Genomic DNA, 23,748 nt, shown 5'->3' on the forward strand with positions numbered 1-23,748 from the left:
TAGAAACCGACCTGGATTGCTCCGGTCTGAACTCAGATCACGTAGGACTGTTAATCGTTGAACAAACGAACCCTTAATAGCGGCTGCACCATTAGGATGTCCTGATCCAACATCGAGGTCGTAAACCCCCCTGTCGATATGGGCTCTTGAGGGGGATTGCGCTGTTATCCCTGGGGTAGCTTGGTCCATTAATCAATTATATTGGGTCTGGTCACTGTTAGCACTTTGAGGGGTAGCTCTAGGTAAAGAGGTATGGTCTTGTTTTTGGAGGATTTGTTCTCCTCCAAGGTCGCCCCAACCGAAAAATATCGACCAGGCTCTGCGATGGTAGTGGCCCCAGTGGGGTTGATTGAGGATTCGCGGTGGTCGTTGATTTTTAAGTTCCACAGGGTCTTCTCGTCTTATGTTCACATCCCCGCTTTTGCACGGGGAGATCAATTTCACTGATTATCTGTGAGAGACAGTTAAGACCTCGTTTAGCCATTCATACAAGTCTCGATTTATGGGACAATTGATTGCGCTACCTTTGCACGGTTAGGATACCGCGGCCGTTAAACCTAAGTCACCGGGCAGGCATCACCTTCAATACTTGTTTAATTTGCTGAAGGCTATGTTTTTGGTAAACAGTCGGGCCTTATTAATTTGCCGAGTTCCTTTCACAGATTTTAATCGCTCTTATAGGCGCTCCTGAGTCGGGTTAACAGGGTTAGTTAATACGTGGTCTTGTAGGGGTTTTTGTATCTGTCTAGGTCTGTTAATAATGTTTCTATGTAAGCTTGCGCCGTTAGAGGGGTGTGGCCCTGAGTTACTTATTTTAGCATTAATTCTCCTATATTCATAGGTTGACCTGTTTGTGATAAGGGAATCATCTTATTTTGGTATTTTTAGGTGGTGGAGCTTTGACGCACTCTTTTTTGATGGCTGCTTTAGGGCCCACGGTAGGATCAGTAGTAAGAATTATCCGCTAGTCGAGGTTGTGTCCTTTTTTAATGGAGCTGTCCCTCCATTAAATAGCTCTTAATCATCTCATTAGGGTTCAGGATGTCCGGTAGGGAGGATTAAGGGGGAACTTAGATTCGTTTCACAGGTAACCAGCTATCACCCAGCTCGGTTGGCTTTTCACCTCTACTGACAAGTCATCCCACTCTTTTGCAACAGAGACGGGTTCGCTCTCTTTAACTGCTTGAAAGTAGCTCGCTTGGGTTTCGGGGGGGCAAACTTTAGTTCACTTTGCTTGGTTGTTCTCGCTAAACCATGATGCAAAAGGTACAAGGGTTGATCTTTGCTGTCTGTCGCTTTGATTGTTTCACTGCTATTTCATCTTTCCCTTACGGTACTGGGGTCTCTATCGCGTCTAAGTGTCTTTTCTATCGCCTATACTAAGACTGTAAAATGCTTTAGTTTAATTAGTTTAGTAAATTCTTTAGTTTTGGTGTACTATTTGTGTGGTTGAGCTAGAGGGGGGGCTTCAAGACGATCCGGTCTAGTAGATATCTTTCAGGTGTAAGCTGAGTGCTTTGGTGTTATAGCTACGTCTTGATATTCTAAGTACACCTTCCGGTACACTTACCTTGTTACGACTTACCTCATCTTCAGCGTATTTATGGTATTAGTTATGTGGGATGTGGCTTTTGAGGAGGGTGACGGGCGGTATGTACGTGCCCCAGGGCCGGCTTAAAGTAGGCTCTATTGTCCCACTTTACTGCTAAATCCGCCTTCCAGAAGTGGTTTCACGCTTCTTTCCGTGTGCCCTATGAATAGGGAATGTAGCCCATTTCTTCCACTCCATAGGCTATACCTTGACCTGTCTTATTAGCGGGGTGCTATTGTGTCCACTGTTGTGCTCTCATTCGAGGTGGGCTGGCGACGGCGGTATGTAGGCTGTGTTGGCAAGGGGTGGTTGGGTTAATCGGGGATTATCGATTGTAGAACAGGCTCCTCTAGGTGGGTTTGGGGCACCGCCAAGTCCTTAGAGTTTTAAGCGTTTGTGCTCGTAGTTCTCTGGCGGATACTTCGGTAAAGTAAGTATCAAGATTTAGGGCCAGGCATAGTGGGGTATCTAATCCCAGTTTGGGCCCTGGCTTTCGTGGGTTTAAATCAGTCGTTAGTTCCTAAGATCATCTTAATGGTGTGTTTAGGTGCATCTTGGGCTTATGACAGCTCAGTTGCATTTTGATCTTAGTTAGCTAGGATAGGCATTTTACCACTCTTTACGCCGTGTCAATAGGACGGTTGATTTGGGTTTCTTGTATGACCGCGGTGGCTGGCACAAGATTTACCAACCCTTGAAGTTAGGCTGTTGCTATAACTAAGTCAAGTTTGCACTCATTGCTTAATGTTAATTACTGCTGAATACCCGTGGGGGCGTGGCTTAGCGAGGCGTCTTGGGCTACTACTTGGGTGTGCCTGATACCCGCTCCTCAAGGCCTGTATGGGGGTAGGTGGTCGAGGGCGTTTACACTGGGGCGCGGATACTTGCATGTATATATTTAGCAAAAACCAACCGTAAGGTTAGGACTAAGTCTTTTGTCCGCAGGCATGTTTTATGCCATCTTGGCAACTTCAGTGCCATGCTTTGTGTTAAGCTATGTGGACGGGGGTGTGGTTAGCTGATAGTTGAGTGGTGAGTGAGAGTGAAGTATATGAAATTATTGCTTGTGTTTACTATTTTTAATACTGGAGTTTCTCTAATAAGTTTAAGTTATTTTGTATGTGTTTGTGTGTATATATACATCGTTCCGATGATGTCATGGAAGGGATGATTAATGGAGTTTTAGAGGTAGTTTGCTGGGATTGGGCGATGAAGGTTTATGCTACATGGTGGTTAGCGAAAGTTTACTGGTTTAGTTTGTGAAGCGCAGGGGTTGCGCTTAATGATTTGTTGTTTTGTGCTATGTCCAACGAGCATTCATCCAATAGCCCCATTTAACCCGGAGGGTGGAGGTAACATTAACTGAATGTGGTCAAAGTGCATCAGTGTCAGGATGATTCCCCATATACGCCAACCGTCTCATCGAGGGACCCTTGAAATATAGGATAGGCCGTGAGGCAGGTGTGTCCAGGCTTAGATTGTGGGACCCCCGAGATCACTGGGAATAGCCACCTGTGAGGTAACCCCGGAAAAAATAAGAGGAACCAGAGGCGCCAAAAAGCTGGAACATGCCGCGATTACGCATTGAGAAGGTGAAAGTACCCACAGATGCCACTTTGAAGGGCAAGGAGGGGTGAGTGAACCCAATGGATGGCCCTGACCGAGGAACCAGAGGCGCAAAAATGTGAGGAGGGCGAGGGGTTTAGGGGGAACGTATGGGCCTGAAGCTAGTCATACCGGACATTATGTGCAACGGGTTGCTGATTTCACGTGAGGAGTACGATTAATAAATCCGTCTGATACGAACTGCATGAGATATGTGGTGGAGAGTTGTTGTTGGAGCATGTCCTGTGAGCATTCATTAAAATGGGGTCTTGTTATGCGCTTGAGTGGAGTTGTATTGGGTGTTGTGGGGTATGGTCCTAGAACATTCATGCCGGGTGGTTTGGTAGGAGTGTGTTTAAGGGTTTAATGGCCGTGTACATGTATGGGTTTAGCACCTGCTTATAAGATAGTCCGTATATAATGTATATTACTGGTACTATAGTATGTATGTATATGGGGTATATAAATTTATGCACGAATATGCATAACCAAATACCCCCGCCTCGGGGGGGGAGGGGGGGGGGGGTTAAGCATAATGGCATAGATGGGGTAGAATTATTGGGGGCTTGCGGTTAGTTCCTGTAGTTGAGAACAATGGCGGCTTTTCGAGCCGCAGGCCTCGGGTAGTGTCCGGGCAGGAATAATGACTTATTTTATGTTTTTTTTAGGGATTTGCTTTGCGGTGGGTGTTTTGGGTGTGGCGTCGAATCCTTCGCCGTATTATGGGGTTGTTGGTTTGGTGTTAGCGTCTGTGGCGGGGTGCGGGTGGTTGCTGGGCCTTGGGGTTTCGTTCGTGGCTTTAGTGCTGTTTATGGTGTATTTGGGGGGTATGCTGGTGGTGTTTGTTTATTCAGTAGCTTTAGCAGCGGAGCCTTTCCCTGGGGCTTGGGGGGATTGACGGGTGATTGGATGTGCAGTAGCGTTTGTGGCAATTGTTTTTGGGGGGTTGGTGTTTGGGGGGTTTATGGGGGCTTGGAAGTTCGGGGTTTCTACTGTGAATAATGTTGGGGTGTTTGTTGTTCGGTCGGATTTTAGTGGAGTTTCCATGTTTTATTCACATGGGGCAGGGATGTTTTTAGTGGCGGGTTGTGGGCTGTTGTTGACTTTGTTTGTTGTATTGGAGCTTGTGCGGGGGTTGTCGCGGGGTGCTATTCGGGCGGTTTAGGGGTTAGGGTCAGAGAATAGTTTATTGAAAATGCCAGCTTTGGGAGCTGGAGATAAAGGTTTGAGTCCTTTTTTTCTGAGTTTGGGGTACTCTAAGAAGTGGTAAGTCTTCAATCTTTGGTTTACAAGACCAATGTTTTTATAAACTATTAGAGTATTTAGCAGTTGAGTATTTTGTTTTCTAGGGCGCTTGCGGCGGGGAGGAGAAATAGGAGGATAGTGAAGTAGGCGATTGAAGCGAGTTGGCCGATGATGATGAATGGGTGTTCGACGGGTTGGCTTCCTACTCATGTTAGGACGAGGAGGTCGGCGACTAGTACTCAGAATAGGAGCTGGGAGAGTGGTCGGAATGTTATTGCTCGTTGTTTTGATTTGTGCAGGAATGGGATTAGGAATAGGATCAGTACGGAGGCGGCCAGTGCTAATACGCCTCCTAGTTTATTTGGGATTGAACGTAGGATGGCGTAGGCGAATAGGAAGTATCATTCTGGCTTGATGTGTGGTGGGGTTACTAGCGGGTTTGCTGGGGTGAAGTTTTCTGGGTCTCCCAGGAGGTTAACCGCTCATGCTTCTTTCTTATGAGACGTTAGTAAACCAATTACATAGCCTTGTCAAGACTAAATCACAGGTAAAAATCCTGTACATCTCATGTGGCCAACCACTCCCAACTAGGATTCCAAGACGCCTCATCACCCATCATAGAAGAACTCGTTGAATTCCACGACCACGCCCTAATCGTTGCCCTAGCTATCTGCAGCCTAGTTCTCTACCTTTTAGCCCACATACTAACAGAAAAACTCTCGTCCAATGCTGTAGACGCCCAAGAAGTAGAGCTGATCTGGACAATCCTACCTGCTATCGTCCTGGTACTCCTCGCCCTCCCATCCCTACAAATCCTCTACATAATGGACGAAATCGACGAACCAGACCTCACCCTAAAAGCCATCGGCCACCAATGATACTGAAGCTACGAATACACAGACTTCAAAGACCTATCATTCGACTCCTACATAGTGCCCACCCCAGACTTACCCAACGGCCACTTCCGACTGCTAGAAGTTGACCACCGCGTAGTTATCCCAATAGAATCCCCCATCCGCGTAATCATTACTGCAGGAGACGTACTCCACTCCTGAGCAGTCCCAACGCTCGGAGTTAAAACAGACGCAATCCCAGGCCGACTAAACCAAACTTCATTCATTACCACCCGGCCTGGGATTTTTTACGGACAATGCTCAGAAATTTGCGGGGCTAATCACAGCTACATACCCATTGTAGTAGAATCAACCCCACTCCCACATTTCGAGGCCTGATCGTCCCTTCTATCATCATCCTAATCATTAAGAAGCTATGCAACAGCACTAGCCTTTTAAGCTAGCCAAAGAGGGACTTCCCCCTCCTTAATGATATGCCACAGCTTAACCCCGCACCATGATTTTCAATCATAATTATAACCTGATTAACCCTAGCACTCCTCATCCAACCAAAACTACTAGCCTTCACCACAACCAACCCCCCATCAAATAAGACCTCCCTCACTACCAAACCCACACCATGATCCTGACCATGAACCTAAGCTTCTTTGACCAATTTTCCAGCCCCAATCTATTTGGCATCCCCTTAATTCTACTATCCCTACTCTTCCCAGCCCTACTATTCCCGTCCCCAAACAACCGATGAATCAACAACCGCCTTTCTACTATCCAAACATGACTCCTTCACCTAATCACAAAACAACTAATAGTCCCACTCAACAAAAATGGCCACAAATGAGCCATAATATTTACATCCCTAATAATCATACTTCTTACAATCAACCTTCTAGGCCTCCTTCCATATACATTCACCCCAACCACCCAACTATCTATGAACATAGCCCTAGCCTTCCCACTATGGCTCGCCACACTACTAACAGGCATGTTTAACCATGTACGTGCCCCAGGGCCGGCTTAAAGTAGGCTCTATTGTCCCACTTTACTGCTAAATCCGCCTTCCAGAAGTGGTTTCACGCTTCTTTCCGTGTGCCCTATGAATGGGGAATGTAGCCCATTTCTTCCACTCCATAGGCTATACCTTGACCTGTCTTATTAGCGGGGTGCTATTGTGTCCACTGTTGTGCTCTCATTCGAGGTGGGCTGGCGACGGCGGTATGTAGGCTGTGTTGGCAAGGGGTGGTTGGGTTAATCGGGGATTATCGATTGTAGAACAGGCTCCTCTAGGTGGGTTTGGGGCACCGCCAAGTCCTTAGAGTTTTAAGCGTTTGTGTATATGACGAGAGTTTTTCTGTTAGTATGTGGGCTAAAAGGTAGAGAACTAGGCTGCAGATAGCTAGGGCAACGATTAGGGCGTGGTCGTGGAATTCAACGAGTTCTTCTATGATGGGTGATGAGGCGTCTTGGAATCCTAGTTGGGAGTGGTTGGCCACATGAGATGTACAGGATTTTTACCTGTGATTTAGTCTTGACAAGGCTATGTAATTGGTTTACTAATGTCTCATAAGAAAGAAGCATGAGCGGTTAACCTCCTGGGAGACCCAGAAAACTTCACCCCAGCAAACCCGCTAGTAACCCCACCACACATCAAGCCAGAATGATACTTCCTATTCGCCTACGCCATCCTACGTTCAATCCCAAATAAACTAGGAGGCGTATTAGCACTGGCCGCCTCCGTACTGATCCTATTCCTAATCCCATTCCTGCACAAATCAAAACAACGAGCAATAACATTCCGACCACTCTCCCAGCTCCTATTCTGAGTACTAGTCGCCGACCTCCTCGTCCTAACATGAGTAGGAAGCCAACCCGTCGAACACCCATTCATCATCATCGGCCAACTCGCTTCAATCGCCTACTTCACTATCCTCCTATTTCTCCTCCCCGCCGCAAGCGCCCTAGAAAACAAAATACTCAACTGCTAAATACTCTAATAGTTTATAAAAACATTGGTCTTGTAAACCAAAGATTGAAGACTTACCACTTCTTAGAGTACCCCAAACTCAGAAAAAAAGGACTCAAACCTTTATCTCCAGCTCCCAAAGCTGGCATTTTCAATAAACTATTCTCTGACCCTAACCCCTAAACCGCCCGAATAGCACCCCGCGACAACCCCCGCACAAGCTCCAATACAACAAACAAAGTCAACAACAGCCCACAACCCGCCACTAAAAACATCCCTGCCCCATGTGAATAAAACATGGAAACTCCACTAAAATCCGACCGAACAACAAACACCCCAACATTATTCACAGTAGAAACCCCGAACTTCCAAGCCCCCATAAACCCCCCAAACACCAACCCCCCAAAAACAATTGCCACAAACGCTACTGCACATCCAATCACCCGTCAATCCCCCCAAGCCCCAGGGAAAGGCTCCGCTGCTAAAGCTACTGAATAAACAAACACCGCCAGCATACCCCCCAAATACACCATAAACAGCACTAAAGCCACGAACGAAACCCCAAGGCCCAGCAACCACCCGCACCCCGCCACAGACGCTAACACCAAACCAACAACCCCATAATACGGCGAAGGATTCGACGCCACACCCAAAACACCCACCGCAAAGCAAATCCCTAAAAAAACCATAAAATAAGTCATTATTCCTGCCCGGACACTACCCGAGGCCTGCGGCTCGAAAAGCCGCCATTGTTCTCAACTACAGGAACTAACCGCAAGCCCCCAATAATTCTACCCCATCTATGCCATTATGCTTAACCCCCCCCCCCTCCCCCCCCCGAGGCGGGGGTATTTGGTTATGCATATTCGTGCATAAATTTATATACCCCATATACATACATACTATAGTACCAGTAATATACATTATATACGGACTATCTTATAAGCAGGTGCTAAACCCATACATGTACACGGCCATTAAACCCTTAAACACACTCCTACCAAACCACCCGGCATGAATGTTCTAGGACCATACCCCACAACACCCAATACAACTCCACTCAAGCGCATAACAAGACCCCATTTTAATGAATGCTCACAGGACATGCTCCAACAACAACTCTCCACCACATATCTCATGCAGTTCGTATCAGACGGATTTATTAATCGTACTCCTCACGTGAAATCAGCAACCCGTTGCACATAATGTCCGGTATGACTAGCTTCAGGCCCATACGTTCCCCCTAAACCCCTCGCCCTCCTCACATTTTTGCGCCTCTGGTTCCTCGGTCAGGGCCATCCATTGGGTTCACTCACCCCTCCTTGCCCTTCAAAGTGGCATCTGTGAGTACTTTCACCTTCTCAATGCGTAATCGCGGCATGTTCCAGCTTTTTGGCGCCTCTGGTTCCTCTTATTTTTTCCGGGGTTACCTCACAGGTGGCTATTCCCAGTGATCTCGGGGGTCCCACAATCTAAGCCTGGACACACCTGCCTCACGGCCTATCCTATATTTCAAGGGTCCCTCGATGAGACGGTTGGCGTATATGGGGAATCATCCTGACACTGATGCACTTTGACCACATTCAGTTAATGTTACCTCCACCCTCCGGGTTAAATGGGGCTATTGGATGAATGCTCGTTGGACATAGCACAAAACAACAAATCATTAAGCGCAACCCCTGCGCTTCACAAACTAAACCAGTAAACTTTCGCTAACCACCATGTAGCATAAACCTTCATCGCCCAATCCCAGCAAACTACCTCTAAAACTCCATTAATCATCCCTTCCATGACATCATCGGAACGATGTATATATACACACAAACACATACAAAATAACTTAAACTTATTAGAGAAACTCCAGTACTAAAAATAGTAAACACAAGCAATAATTTCATATACTTCACTCTCACTCACCACTCAACTATCAGCTAACCACACCCCCGTCCACATAGCTTAACACAAAGCATGGCACTGAAGTTGCCAAGATGGCATAAAACATGCCTGCGGACAAAAGACTTAGTCCTAACCTTACGGTTGGTTTTTGCTAAATATATACATGCAAGTATCCGCGCCCCAGTGTAAACGCCCTCGACCACCTACCCCCATACAGGCCTTGAGGAGCGGGTATCAGGCACACCCAAGTAGTAGCCCAAGACGCCTCGCTAAGCCACGCCCCCACGGGTATTCAGCAGTAATTAACATTAAGCAATGAGTGCAAACTTGACTTAGTTATAGCAACAGCCTAACTTCAAGGGTTGGTAAATCTTGTGCCAGCCACCGCGGTCATACAAGAAACCCAAATCAACCGTCCTATTGACACGGCGTAAAGAGTGGTAAAATGCCTATCCTAGCTAACTAAGATCAAAATGCAACTGAGCTGTCATAAGCCCAAGATGCACCTAAACACACCATTAAGATGATCTTAGGAACTAACGACTGATTTAAACCCACGAAAGCCAGGGCCCAAACTGGGATTAGATACCCCACTATGCCTGGCCCTAAATCTTGATACTTACTTTACCGAAGTATCCGCCAGAGAACTACGAGCACAAACGCTTAAAACTCTAAGGACTTGGCGGTGCCCCAAACCCACCTAGAGGAGCCTGTTCTACAATCGATAATCCCCGATTAACCCAACCACCCCTTGCCAACACAGCCTACATACCGCCGTCGCCAGCCCACCTCGAATGAGAGCACAACAGTGGACACAATAGCACCCCGCTAATAAGACAGGTCAAGGTATAGCCTATGGAGTGGAAGAAATGGGCTACATTCCCTATTCATAGGGCACACGGAAAGAAGCGTGAAACCACTTCTGGAAGGCGGATTTAGCAGTAAAGTGGGACAATAGAGCTTACTTTAAGCCGGCCCTGGGGCACGTACATACCGCCCGTCACCCTCCTCAAAAGCCACATCCCACATAACTAATACCATAAATACGCTGAAGATGAGGTAAGTCGTAACAAGGTAAGTGTACCGGAAGGTGTACTTAGAATATCAAGACGTAGCTATAACACCAAAGCACTCAGCTTACACCTGAAAGATATCTACTAGACCGGATCGTCTTGAAGCCCCCCCTCTAGCTCAACCACACAAATAGTACACCAAAACTAAAGAATTTACTAAACTAATTAAACTAAAGCATTTTACAGTCTTAGTATAGGCGATAGAAAAGACACTTAGACGCGATAGAGACCCCAGTACCGTAAGGGAAAGATGAAATAGCAGTGAAACAATCAAAGCGACAGACAGCAAAGATCAACCCTTGTACCTTTTGCATCATGGTTTAGCGAGAACAACCAAGCAAAGTGAACTAAAGTTTGCCCCCCCGAAACCCAAGCGAGCTACTTTCAAGCAGTTAAAGAGAGCGAACCCGTCTCTGTTGCAAAAGAGTGGGATGACTTGTCAGTAGAGGTGAAAAGCCAACCGAGCTGGGTGATAGCTGGTTACCTGTGAAACGAATCTAAGTTCCCCCTTAATCCTCCCTACCGGACATCCTGAACCCTAATGAGATGATTAAGAGCTATTTAATGGAGGGACAGCTCCATTAAAAAAGGACACAACCTCGACTAGCGGATAATTCTTACTACTGATCCTACCGTGGGCCCTAAAGCAGCCATCAAAAAAGAGTGCGTCAAAGCTCCACCACCTAAAAATACCAAAATAAGATGATTCCCTTATCACAAACAGGTCAACCTATGAATATAGGAGAATTAATGCTAAAATAAGTAACTCAGGGCCACACCCCTCTAACGGCGCAAGCTTACATAGAAACATTATTAACAGACCTAGACAGATACAAAAACCCCTACAAGACCACGTATTAACTAACCCTGTTAACCCGACTCAGGAGCGCCTATAAGAGCGATTAAAATCTGTGAAAGGAACTCGGCAAATTAATAAGGCCCGACTGTTTACCAAAAACATAGCCTTCAGCAAATTAAACAAGTATTGAAGGTGATGCCTGCCCGGTGACTTAGGTTTAACGGCCGCGGTATCCTAACCGTGCAAAGGTAGCGCAATCAATTGTCCCATAAATCGAGACTTGTATGAATGGCTAAACGAGGTCTTAACTGTCTCTCACAGATAATCAGTGAAATTGATCTCCCCGTGCAAAAGCGGGGATGTGAACATAAGACGAGAAGACCCTGTGGAACTTAAAAATCAACGACCACCGCGAATCCTCAATCAACCCCACTGGGGCCACTACCATCGCAGAGCCTGGTCGATATTTTTCGGTTGGGGCGACCTTGGAGGAGAACAAATCCTCCAAAAACAAGACCATACCTCTTTACCTAGAGCTACCCCTCAAAGTGCTAACAGTGACCAGACCCAATATAATTGATTAATGGACCAAGCTACCCCAGGGATAACAGCGCAATCCCCCTCAAGAGCCCATATCGACAGGGGGGTTTACGACCTCGATGTTGGATCAGGACATCCTAATGGTGCAGCCGCTATTAAGGGTTCGTTTGTTCAACGATTAACAGTCCTACGTGATCTGAGTTCAGACCGGAGCAATCCAGGTCGGTTTCTATCTATGACACACTCTCCCCAGTACGAAAGGACCGGGAAAGTGGGGCCAATACCACAAGCACGCCCCCCCCCCGCTCTAAGCAGTGAAACCAACTAAACCGTGAAGAGGGCCTTCCCCCACCACTTTCAATCCTAGAAAAGGACCAGCTAGAGTGGCAGAGCCCGGCAAGTGCAGAAGGCTTAAGCCCTTTCCCCAGAGGTTCAAATCCTCTCCCTAGCTTCACCCATGATTCAAATAACAACACTAAGCTGCCTCGTTATATCCCTCCTATACATCATCCCAATCCTGATTGCCGTAGCCTTCCTAACCCTAGTAGAACGGAAAATCCTAAGCTACATACAATCCCGCAAAGGCCCTAATGTTGTCGGGCCTTTTGGCCTACTTCAACCATTTGCGGACGGACTGAAACTATTTACCAAAGAGCCCATCCGACCCTCTACCTCTTCCCCACTTCTATTCATTCTGATACCAATACTAGCCCTTGTCCTAGCCCTCACCACTTGAGCACCACTACCACTCCCATTTCCCCTAGCAGATCTAAACCTCGGAGTTCTCTTCCTAATAGCCATGTCAAGCCTAGCCGTCTACTCAGTCCTATGATCAGGCTGAGCCTCGAACTCAAAATACGCACTAATCGGAGCCCTACGGGCAGTAGCACAGACCATTTCATACGAAGTGACACTGGCCATAATCCTGCTATCAATAATCATACTAAGCGGAAGCTACACACTCAGCTCCTTTGCCGTCGCACAGGAGCCTCTATACTTCATTTTCTCCTCATGACCCCTAGCAATAATATGATACGTATCCACCCTAGCAGAGACAAACCGAGCTCCTTTTGACCTCACAGAGGGCGAATCTGAGCTAGTCTCAGGGTTTAACGTTGAATACGCCGCAGGACCCTTCGCCTTATTCTTCCTAGCTGAATATGCGAACATTATGCTAATAAATACACTTACAGCCATCATATTCCTAAACCCAAGCGCCCTAGGGCCACCCACAGAACTATTCCCCGTCATCCTAGCCACAAAAGTCCTCCTACTATCTTCTGGTTTCTTATGGGTCCGAGCTTCATACCCATGATTCCGATATGACCAACTAATGCACCTACTATGAAAAAACTTCCTACCCCTCACACTAGCTCTGTGCCTCTGACACATCAGCATACCTATCTGCTATGCAGGCCTACCTCCTTACATAAGGAAATGTGCCTGAACTACAAAGGGTCACTATGATAAAGTGAACATAGAGGTATAACAGCCCTCTCATTTCCTGTTGACCTTAGAAAAGTAGGAATTGAACCCACACAAGAGAAATCAAAATTCTCCATACTTCCCTTATATTATTTTCTAGTAGAGTCAGCTAATCAAGCTATCGGGCCCATACCCCGAAAATGATGGTTTAACCCCCTCCTCTACTAATGAACCCTTACGCGACCCCAATCATAACCTTCAGCCTCATCTTGGGCACCACAATCACAATTTCCAGCAACCACTGAGTTCTGGCCTGGACAGGACTGGAGATCAACGCACTAGCCATCATTCCCCTAATTGCCAAATCCCACCACCCACGAGCAGTAGAAGCCGCAACGAAATACTTCCTAACCCAAGCAGCTGCTTCCGCCCTGGTCCTATTCTCTAGCATAACCAATGCCTGAGTCACCGGCCAATGAGACATCACACAAATAAACCACCCAACCTCCTGTCTACTACTGACAGCAGCAATCGCTATTAAACTGGGCCTAGTGCCATTTCACTTCTGATTCCCAGAAGTACTACAAGGATCGCCACTAATAACAGCCCTGCTACTCTCGACCCTCATAAAATTCCCCCCACTAACCCTGCTCCTACTAACATCCAAATCCCTCGACCCAGCTCTACTCACCGCCATGGCCCTAGCCTCAACAGCACTAGGAGGCTGAATAGGACTGAACCAAACACAAACACGCAAAATCCTAGCCTTCTCGTCCATCTCCCACTTAGGCTGAATCGCCATCATCCTAGTTTACAGCCCCAAATTGGCCTTACTTACCTTCTACCTATACACAATCATAACATCAGCCGTATTCCTAGCCCTTAACAAAATCAAAGCCCTTAACCTATCCATGATCACAACCTCATGAACAAAAACCCCAGTGCTAAACGCCACCCTAATACTAGTACTTTTATCCCTAGCAGGCCTCCCCCCATTAACAGGCTTTATACCAAAGTGACTTATCATCCAAGAACTAACTAAACAGGAAATAACACCAGCAGCCATGGCAATTGCCATGCTATCACTGCTCAGCCTCTTCTTCTACCTACGCCTCGCATACCACTCAACAATTACCCTTCCCCCCAACTCCTCTAACCACATAAAACAATGATACACTAGCAAAGCCCCAAGCACACCTACTGCGGTCCTTGCCTCACTATCAATCCTCTTACTTCCCCTGTCCCCAATAATACATGCCATTGTCTAGAAACTTAGGATAACACCCCAAACCGAAGGCCTTCAAAGCCTTAAATAAGAGTTAAACCCTCTTAGTTTCTGCACATTAAGACTTACAGAATATTAACCTGTATCTTCTGAATGCAAGTCAGACGCTTTAATTAAGCTAAAGCCTCCCTAGACAGATGGGCTTCGATCCCACAAAACTCTAGTTAACAGCTAAATGCCTAAACCAATTGGCTTCTGCCTACAAAGACCCTGACGCACCCTAGTGCGCATCGATGAGCTTGCAACTCAACATGAATTTCACTACAGAGCCGATAAGAAGAGGAATTAAACCTCTGTAAAAAGGACTACAGCCTAACGCTTCAACACTCAGCCATCTTACCCGTCACCTTCATCAACCGATGACTATTTTCCACTAACCATAAGGATATTGGCACCCTGTACCTCATCTTCGGGGCATGAGCAGGAATAGTCGGCACCGCACTCAGCCTATTAATCCGCGCAGAACTAGGACAACCAGGAACTCTCCTAGGCGACGACCAAATTTACAATGTAATCGTTACCGCTCACGCCTTTGTAATAAGCTTCTTTATAGTCATACCCATCATGATCGGAGGATTCGGCAACTGATTAGTCCCCCTCATAATCGGTGCCCCCGACATAGCATTCCCGCGAATAAACAACATAAGCTTTTGACTCCTCCCCCCATCATTCCTCCTCCTACTAGCCTCATCCACTGTAGAAGCTGGCGCCGGCACAGGCTGAACTGTCTACCCTCCCCTAGCAGGTGACCTTGCCCACGCCGGAGCTTCAGTAGACCTGGCTATCTTCTCACTCCACTTAGCCGGTATCTCCTCCATCCTTGGGGCCATCAACTTTATCACCACAGCCATCAACATAAAACCCCCCGCACTCTCACAATACCAAACCCCACTATTTGTCTGATCCGTACTAATTACCGCCATCCTACTCCTTCTATCACTCCCCGTACTCGCCGCCGGTATTACAATATTACTAACTGATCGAAACCTAAACACCACATTCTTCGACCCCGCTGGAGGAGGAGACCCAATCCTGTACCAACACCTATTCTGATTCTTCGGACACCCAGAAGTCTATATTCTGATCCTACCGGGGTTCGGAATCATCTCACACGTAGTCACGTACTACTCAGGCAAAAAGGAGCTCTTCGGCTACATGGGAATAGTCTGAGCCATACTATCCATCGGCTTCCTAGGATTCATTGTCTGAGCTCACCACATGTTTACAGTAGGAATAGACGTTGATACCCGAGCCTACTTTACATCAGCCACTATAATCATTGCCATCCCTACCGGAATCAAAGTATTTAGCTGACTAGCCACCCTGCACGGAGGAACAATCAAATGAGACCCCCCCCCAATACTATGAGCTCTAGGATTTATCTTCCTATTTACCATCGGAGGATTAACAGGAATCGTTCTTGCAAACTCTTCCCTAGACATCGCCCTGCACGACACGTACTACGTAGTTGCCCACTTCCACTACGTCCTATCCATAGGCGCCGTCTTTGCCATTCTAGCAGGATTTACTCACTGATTCCCACTACTCACTGGGTTTACCCTACACCAAACATGAGCAAAAGCCCACTTCGGGGTAATATTTACAGGAGTAAACCTAACGTTCTTCCCCCAGCACTTCCTAGGCCTAGCAGGAATACCCCGACGATACTCGGACTATCCCGACGCCTACACACTATGAAACACCATTTCCTCCTAGTCCTAGGACTTAGAGAAACTCCAGTACTAAAAATAGTAAACACAAGCAATAATTTCATATACTTCACTCTCACTCACCACTCAACTATCAGCTAACCACACCCCCGTCCACATAGCTTAACACAAAGCATGGCACTGAAGTTGCCAAGATGGCATAAAACATGCCTGCGGACAAAAGACTTAGTCCTAACCTTACGGTTGGTTTTTGCTAAATATATACATGCAAGTATCCGCGCCCCAGTGTAAACGCCCTCGACCACCTACCCCCATACAGGCCTTGAGGAGCGGGTATCAGGCACACCCAAGTAGTAGCCCAAGACGCCTCGCTAAGCCACGCCCCCACGGGTATTCAGCAGTAATTAACATTAAGCAATGAGTGCAAACTTGACTTAGTTATAGCAACAGCCTAACTTCAAGGGTTGGTAAATCTTGTGCCAGCCACCGCGGTCATAAAAGAAACCCAAATCAACCGTCCTATTGACACGGCGTAAAGAGTGGTAAAATGCCTATCCTAGCTAACTAAGATCAAAATGCAACTGAGCTGTCATAAGCCCAAGATGCACCTAAACACACCATTAAGATGATCTTAGGAACTAACGACTGATTTAAACCCACGAAAGCCAGGGCCCAAACTGGGATTAGATACCCCACTATGCCTGGCCCTAAATCTTGATACTTACTTTACCGAAGTATCCGCCAGAGAACTACGAGCACAAACGCTTAAAACTCTAAGGACTTGGCGGTGCCCCAAACCCACCTAGAGGAGCCTGTTCTACAATCGATAATCCCCGATTAACCCAACCACCCCTTGCCAACACAGCCTACATACCGCCGTCGCCAGCCCACCTCGAATGAGAGCACAACAGTGGACACAATAGCACCCCGCTAATAAGACAGGTCAAGGTATAGCCTATGGAGTGGAAGAAATGGGCTACATTCCCTATTCATAGGGCACACGGAAAGAAGCGTGAAACCACTTCTGGAAGGCGGATTTAGCAGTAAAGTGGGACAATAGAGCCTACTTTAAGCCGGCCCTGGGGCACGTACATGGTTAAACATGCCTGTTAGTAGTGTGGCGAGCCATAGTGGGAAGGCTAGGGCTATGTTCATAGATAGTTGGGTGGTTGGGGTGAATGTATATGGAAGGAGGCCTAGAAGGTTGATTGTAAGAAGTATGATTATTAGGGATGTAAATATTATGGCTCATTTGTGGCCATTTTTGTTGAGTGGGACTATTAGTTGTTTTGTGATTAGGTGAAGGAGTCATGTTTGGATAGTAGAAAGGCGGTTGTTGATTCATCGGTTGTTTGGGGACGGGAATAGTAGGGCTGGGAAGAGTAGGGATAGTAGAATTAAGGGGATGCCAAATAGATTGGGGCTGGAAAATTGGTCACAGAAGCTTAGGTTCATGGTCAGGATCATGGTGTGGGTTTGGTAGTGAGGGAGGTCTTATTTGATGGGGGGTTGGTTGTGGTGAAGGCTAGTAGTTTTGGTTGGATGAGGAGTGCTAGGGTTAATCAGGTTATAATTATGATTGAAAATCATGGTGCGGGGTTAAGCTGTGGCATATCATTAAGGAGGGGGAAGTCCCTCTTTGGCTAGCTTAAAAGGCTAGTGCTGTTGCATAGCTTCTTAATGATTAGGATGATGATAGAAGGGACGATCAGGCCTCGAAATGTGGGAGTGGGGTTGATTCTACTACAATGGGTATGTAGCTGTGATTAGCCCCGCAAATTTCTGAGCATTGTCCGTAAAAAATCCCAGGCCGGGTGGTAATGAATGAAGTTTGGTTTAGTCGGCCTGGGATTGCGTCTGTTTTAACTCCGAGCGTTGGGACTGCTCAGGAGTGGAGTACGTCTCCTGCAGTAATGATCACGCGGATGGGGGATTCTATTGGGATAACTACGCGGTGGTCAACTTCTAGCAGTCGGAAGTGGCCGTTGGGTAAGTCTGGGGTGGGCACTATGTAGGAGTCGAATGATAGGTCTTTGAAGTCTGTGTATTCGTAGCTTCAGTATCATTGGTGGTCGATGGCTTTTAGGGTGAGGTCTGGTTCATCGATTTTGTCCATTATGTAGAGGATTTGTAGGGATGGGAGGGCGAGGAGTACCAGGACGATAGCAGGTAGGATTGTCCAGATCAGCTCTACTTCTTGGGCGTCTACAGCATTGGACGAGAGTTTTTCTGTTAGTATGTGGGCTAAAAGGTAGAGAACTAGGCTGCAGATAGCTAGGGCAACGATTAGGGCGTGGTCGTGGAATTCAACGAGTTCTTCTATGATGGGTGATGAGGCGTCTTGGAATCCTAGTTGGGAGTGGTTGGCCACATGAGATGTACAGGATTTTTACCTGTGATTTAGTCTTGACAAGGCTATGTAATTGGTTTACTAACGTCTCATAAGAAAGAAGCATGAGCGGTTAACCTCCTGGGAGACCCAGAAAACTTCACCCCAGCAAACCCACTAGTAACCCCACCACACATCAAGCCAGAATGATACTTCCTATTCGCCTACGCCATCCTACGTTCAATCCCAAATAAACTAGGAGGCGTATTAGCACTGGCCGCCTCCGTACTGATCCTATTCCTAATCCCATTCCTGCACAAATCAAAAAAACGAGCAATAACATTCCGACCACTCTCCCAGCTCCTATTCTGAGTACTAGTCGCCGACCTCCTCGTCCTAACATGAGTAGGAAGCCAACCCGTCGAACACCCATTCATCATCATCGGCCAACTCGCTTCAATCGCCTACTTCACTATCCTCCTATTTCTCCTCCCCGCCGCAAGCGCCCTAGAAAACAAAATACTCAACTGCTAAATACTCTAATAGTTTATAAAAACATTGGTCTTGTAAACCAAAGATTGAAGACTTACCACTTCTTAGAGTACCCCAAACTCAGAAAAAAAGGACTCAAACCTTTATCTCCAGCTCCCAAAGCTGGCATTTTCAATAAACTATTCTCTGACCCTAACCCCTAAACCGCCCGAATAGCACCCCGCGACAACCCCCGCACAAGCTCCAATACAACAAACAAAGTCAACAACAGCCCCCAACCCGCCACTAAAAACATCCCTGCCCCATGTGAATAAAACATGGAAACTCCACTAAAATCCGACCGAACAACAAACACCCCAACATTATTCACAGTAGAAACCCCGAACTTCCAAGCCCCCATAAACCCCCCAAACACCAACCCCCCAAAAACAATTGCCACAAACGCTACTGCACATCCAATCACCCGTCAATCCCCCCAAGCCCCAGGGAAAGGCTCCGCTGCTAAAGCTACTGAATAAACAAACACCACCAGCATACCCCCCAAATACAGTGCCAGTGCACTCTCTGGACTCACTGCACTGCATCCCCAGTGGTTCCAGCGCACTCTCTGGACTCACTGCACTGCATTCTCAGTGGTGCCAGTGCACTCTCTGGACTCACTGCACTGCATCCCCAGTGGTGCCAGTACACTCACTGGGCTCACTGCAGTGCATCCCCAGTGGTGCCACTGCACTCTCTGGACTCACTGCAGTGCATCCCCAGTGGTGCCAGTGCACTCTCTGGACTCACTGAACTGCATCCCCAGTGGTGCCAGTGCACTCTCTGGACTCACTGCACTGCATCCCCAGTGCTGCCAGTGCACTCTCTGGACTCACTGCAGTGCATCCCCAGTGGTGCCAGTGCACTCTCTGGAGTCACTGCACTGCATCCCCAGTGGTGCCAGTGCACTCTCTGGACTCACTGCACTGCATCCCCAGTGGCTCCAGCGCACTCTCTGGACTCACTGCAGGGCATCCCCAGTAGTGCTAGTGCACTCTGTGGACTCACTGCAGTGCATCCCCAGTGGTGCCAGTGCACTCTCTGGACTCACTGCAGTGCATCCCCAGTGGTGCCAGTACACTCTCTGGACTCACTGCACTGCATCCCCAGTGGTGCCAGTGCACTCTCTGGACTCACTAAACTGCATCCCCAGTGGTGCCACTGCACTCTCTGCACTCACTGCACTGCTTCCCCAGTGGTGCCAGTGCACTCACTGGACTCACTGCAGTGCATCCCCTCTGGTGCCAGTGCACTCTCTGGACTCACTGCACTGCATCCCCAGTGGTGCCAGTGCACTCTCTGGACTCACTGCACTGCATCCCCAGTGGTGCCAGTGCGCTCTCTGGAGTCACAGCACTGCATCCCCAGTGGTGCCAGTGCACTCTCTGGACTCACTGCACTGCATCCCCAGTGGTGCCAGTGCACTCTCTGGACTCACTGCACTGCATCCCCGGTGGTGCCAGTGCAGTCTCTGGAGTAACTGCACTGCATCCCCACTGGTACCAAAGCACTCTCTGGACTCCCAGCACCGCATCCCCAGTGGTGCCAGTGCACTCTCTGGACTCACTGCACTGCATCCCCAGTGGTGCCAGTGCACTCTCTGGACTCACTGCAGTGCATCCCCAGTGGTGCCACTGCACTCTCTGGACTCACTGCAGTGCATCCCCAGTGGTGCCAGTGCACTCTCTGGACTCAATGAAGTGCATTCTCAGTGGTGCCAGTGCACTCTCTGGACTCACTGCACTGCATCCCCAGTGGTGCCAGTACACTCACTGGACTGACTGCACTGCATCCCCAGTGGTGCCAGTGCACTCTCTGGACTCACTGCACTGCTTCCCCAGTGGTGCCAGTGCACTCACTGGACTGACTGCAGTGCATCCCCACTGGTACCAGTGCACTCTCTGGGCTCACTGCAGTGCATCCCCAGTGGTGCCAGTGCACTCTCTGGACTCACTGCAGTGCATCCCCAATGGTGCCAGTGCACTCTCTGGACTCACTGAACTGCATCCCCAGTGGTGCCAGTGCACTCTCTGGACTCACTGCACTGCATCCCCAGTGGTGCCAGTGCACTCTCTGGACTCACTGCAGTGCATCCCCAGTGGTGCCACTGCACTCTCTGGACTCACTGCACTGCTTCCCCAGTGGTGCCAGTGCACTGTCTGGACTCACTGCACTGCATCCCCAGTGGTGCCAGTGCACTCACTGGACTCACTGCAGTGCATCCCCAGTGGTGCCAGTGCACTCTCTGGAGTCACTGCACTGCATCCCCAGTGGTGCCAGTGCACTCTCTGGACTCACTGCACTGCATCCCCAGTGGTTCCAGCGCACTCTCTGGACTCACTGCACTGCATTCTCAGTGGTGCCAGTGCACTCTCTGGACTCACTGCACTGCATCCCCAGTGGTGCCAGTACACTCACTGGGCTCACTGCAGTGCATCCCCAGTGGTGCCACTGCACTCTCTGGACTCACTGCAGTGCATCCCCAGTGGTGCCAGTGCACTCTCTGGACTCACTGAACTGCATCCCCAGTGGTGCCAGTGCACTCTCTGGACTCACTGCACTGCATCCCCAGTGCTGCCAGTGCACTCTCTGGACTCACTGCAGTGCATCCCCAGTGGTGCCAGTGCACTCTCTGGAATCACTGCACTGCATCCCCAGTGGTGCCAGTGCACTCTCTGGACTCACTGCACTGCATCCCCAGTGGCTCCAGCGCACTCTCTGGACTCACTGCAGGGCATCCCCAGTAGTGCTAGTGCACTCTGTGGACTCACTGCAGTGCATCCCCAGTGGTGCCAGTGCACTCTCTGGACTCACTGCAGTGCATCCCCAGTGGTGCCAGTACACTCTCTGGACTCACTGCACTGCATCCCCAGTGGTGCCAGTGCACTCTCTGGACTCACTAAACTGCATCCCCAGTGGTGCCACTGCACTCTCTGCACTCACTGCACTGCTTCCCCAGTGGTGCCAGTGCACTCACTGGACTCACTGCAGTGCATCCCCTCTGGTGCCAGTGCACTCTCTGGACTCACTGCACTGCATCCCCAGTGGTGCCAGTGCACTCTCTGGACTCACTGCACTGCATCCCCAGTGGTGCCAGTGCGCTCTCTGGAGTCACAGCACTGCATCCCCAGTGGTGCCAGTGCACTCTCTGGACTCACTGCACTGCATCCCCAGTGGTGCCAGTGCACTCTCTGGACTCACTGCACTGCATCCCCGGTGGTGCCAGTGCAGTCTCTGGAGTAACTGCACTGCATCCCCACTGGTACCAAAGCACTCTCTGGACTCCCAGCACCGCATCCCCAGTGGTGCCAGTGCACTCTCTGGACTCACTGCACTGCATCCCCAGTGGTGCCAGTGCACTCTCTGGACTCACTGCAGTGCATCCCCAGTGGTGCCACTGCACTCTCTGGACTCACTGCAGTGCATCCCCAGTGGTGCCAGTGCACTCTCTGGACTCACTGAAGTGCATTCTCAGTGGTGCCAGTGCACTCTCTGGACTCACTGCACTGCATCCCCAGTGGTGCCAGTACACTCACTGGACTGACTGCACTGCATCCCCAGTGGTGCCAGTGCACTCTCTGGACTCACTGCACTGCTTCCCCAGTGGTGCCAGTGCACTCACTGGACTGACTGCAGTGCATCCCCACTGGTACCAGTGCTCTCTCTGGGCTCACTGCAGTGCATCCCCAGTGGTGCCAGTGCACTCTCTGGACTCACTGCAGTGCATCCCCAATGGTGCCAGTGCACTCTCTGGACTCACTGCAGTGCATCCCCAGTGGTGCCACTGCACTCTCTGGACTCACTGCAGTGCATTCTCAGTGGTGCCAGTGCACTCTCTGGACTCACTGCACTGCTTCCCCAGTGGTGCCAGTGCACTGTCTGGACTCACTGCACTGCATCCCCAGTGGTGCCAGTGCACTCACTGGACTCACTGCAGTGCATCCCCAGTGGTGCCAGTGCACTCTCTGGAGTCACTGCAGTGCATCCCCAGTGGTGCCAGTGCACTCTCTGGACTCACTGCACTGCATCCCCAGTGGTTCCAGCGCACTCTCTGGACTCACTGCACTGCATCCCCAGTAGTGCTAGTGCACTCTGTGGACTCACTGCATTGCATCCCCAGTGTTGCCAGTGCACTCACTGGACTCACTGCAGTGCATCCCCAGTGGAGCCAGTGCACTCTCTGGACTCACTGCAGTGCATCCGCAGTGGTGCCATTGCACTCTCTGGACTCACTGCACTGCATCCCTAGTGGTGCCAGTGCACTCTCTGGACTCACTGCACTGCATCCCCAGTGCTGCCAGTGCACTCTCTAGAGTCACTGCACTGCATCCCCTGTGGTGCAAGAGCACTCTCTGGACTCACAGCAGTGCATCACCAGTGGTGCCAGTGCACTCTCTGGACTCACTGCACTGCATCCACAGTGGTGCCAGTGCACTCTCTGGACTCACTGCACTGCATCCCAAGTGGTGCTAGTGCACTGTGTGGTCTCACTGTACTGCATCCCCAGTGGTGCCAGTGCAATCTCTGGTCTCACTGCAGTGCATCCCCATTGGTGCCAGTGCACTCTCTGGACTCACTGAAGTGCATTCTCAGTGGTACCAGTGCACTCTCTGGACTCACTGCACTGCAACCCCAGTAGTGACAGTGCACTCTCTGGACTCACTGCAGTGCATCCCCAGTGGTGCCACTGCACTCTCTGGACTCACTGCAGTGCATCCCCAGTGGTGCCACTGCACTCTCTGGACTCACTGCAGTGCATCCCCAGTGGTGCCAGTGCACTCTCTGGACTCACTGCAGTGCATCCCCAGTGGTGCCACTGCACTCTCTGGACTCACTGCAGTGCATCCCCAGTGGTGCCACTGCACTCTCTGGACTCACTGCAGTGCATCCCCAGTGCTGCCAGTGCACTCTCTGGACTCACTGCAGTGCATCCCCAGTGGTGCCA

General features: G+C 49.3%; 3 long non-coding RNA genes across 3 annotated transcripts in view; 2 read left to right on the top strand and 1 right to left on the bottom strand.

Annotated features, from left to right (window-relative positions):
* Positions 1–16,075, bottom strand: part of LOC310893319 — a 182,874-nt gene extending 166,799 nt beyond the window's left edge. The window contains exon 1 of the long non-coding RNA XR_014578899.1: positions 6,882–16,075. This is a non-coding gene — a long non-coding RNA (uncharacterized lncRNA). The remainder of the gene's footprint in view (positions 1–6,881) is intronic.
* The window catches only part of LOC310893324, a 549,839-nt gene that overhangs the window by 447,913 nt on the left and 78,178 nt on the right, over positions 1–23,748 (top strand). The window lies entirely within an intron of this gene.
* LOC310893323 overlaps positions 2,748–23,748 on the top strand; it is a 94,204-nt gene continuing 73,203 nt past the window's right edge. Inside the window, exon 1 of the long non-coding RNA XR_014578903.1 lies at positions 2,748–4,914. This is a non-coding gene — a long non-coding RNA (uncharacterized lncRNA). The remainder of the gene's footprint in view (positions 4,915–23,748) is intronic.

This window comes from Anser anser (assembly GCF_964211835.1).
Source record: "Anser anser genome assembly, chromosome: 2".
In the NCBI taxonomy this organism is placed as follows: Eukaryota; Metazoa; Chordata; class Aves; order Anseriformes; family Anatidae; genus Anser; species Anser anser.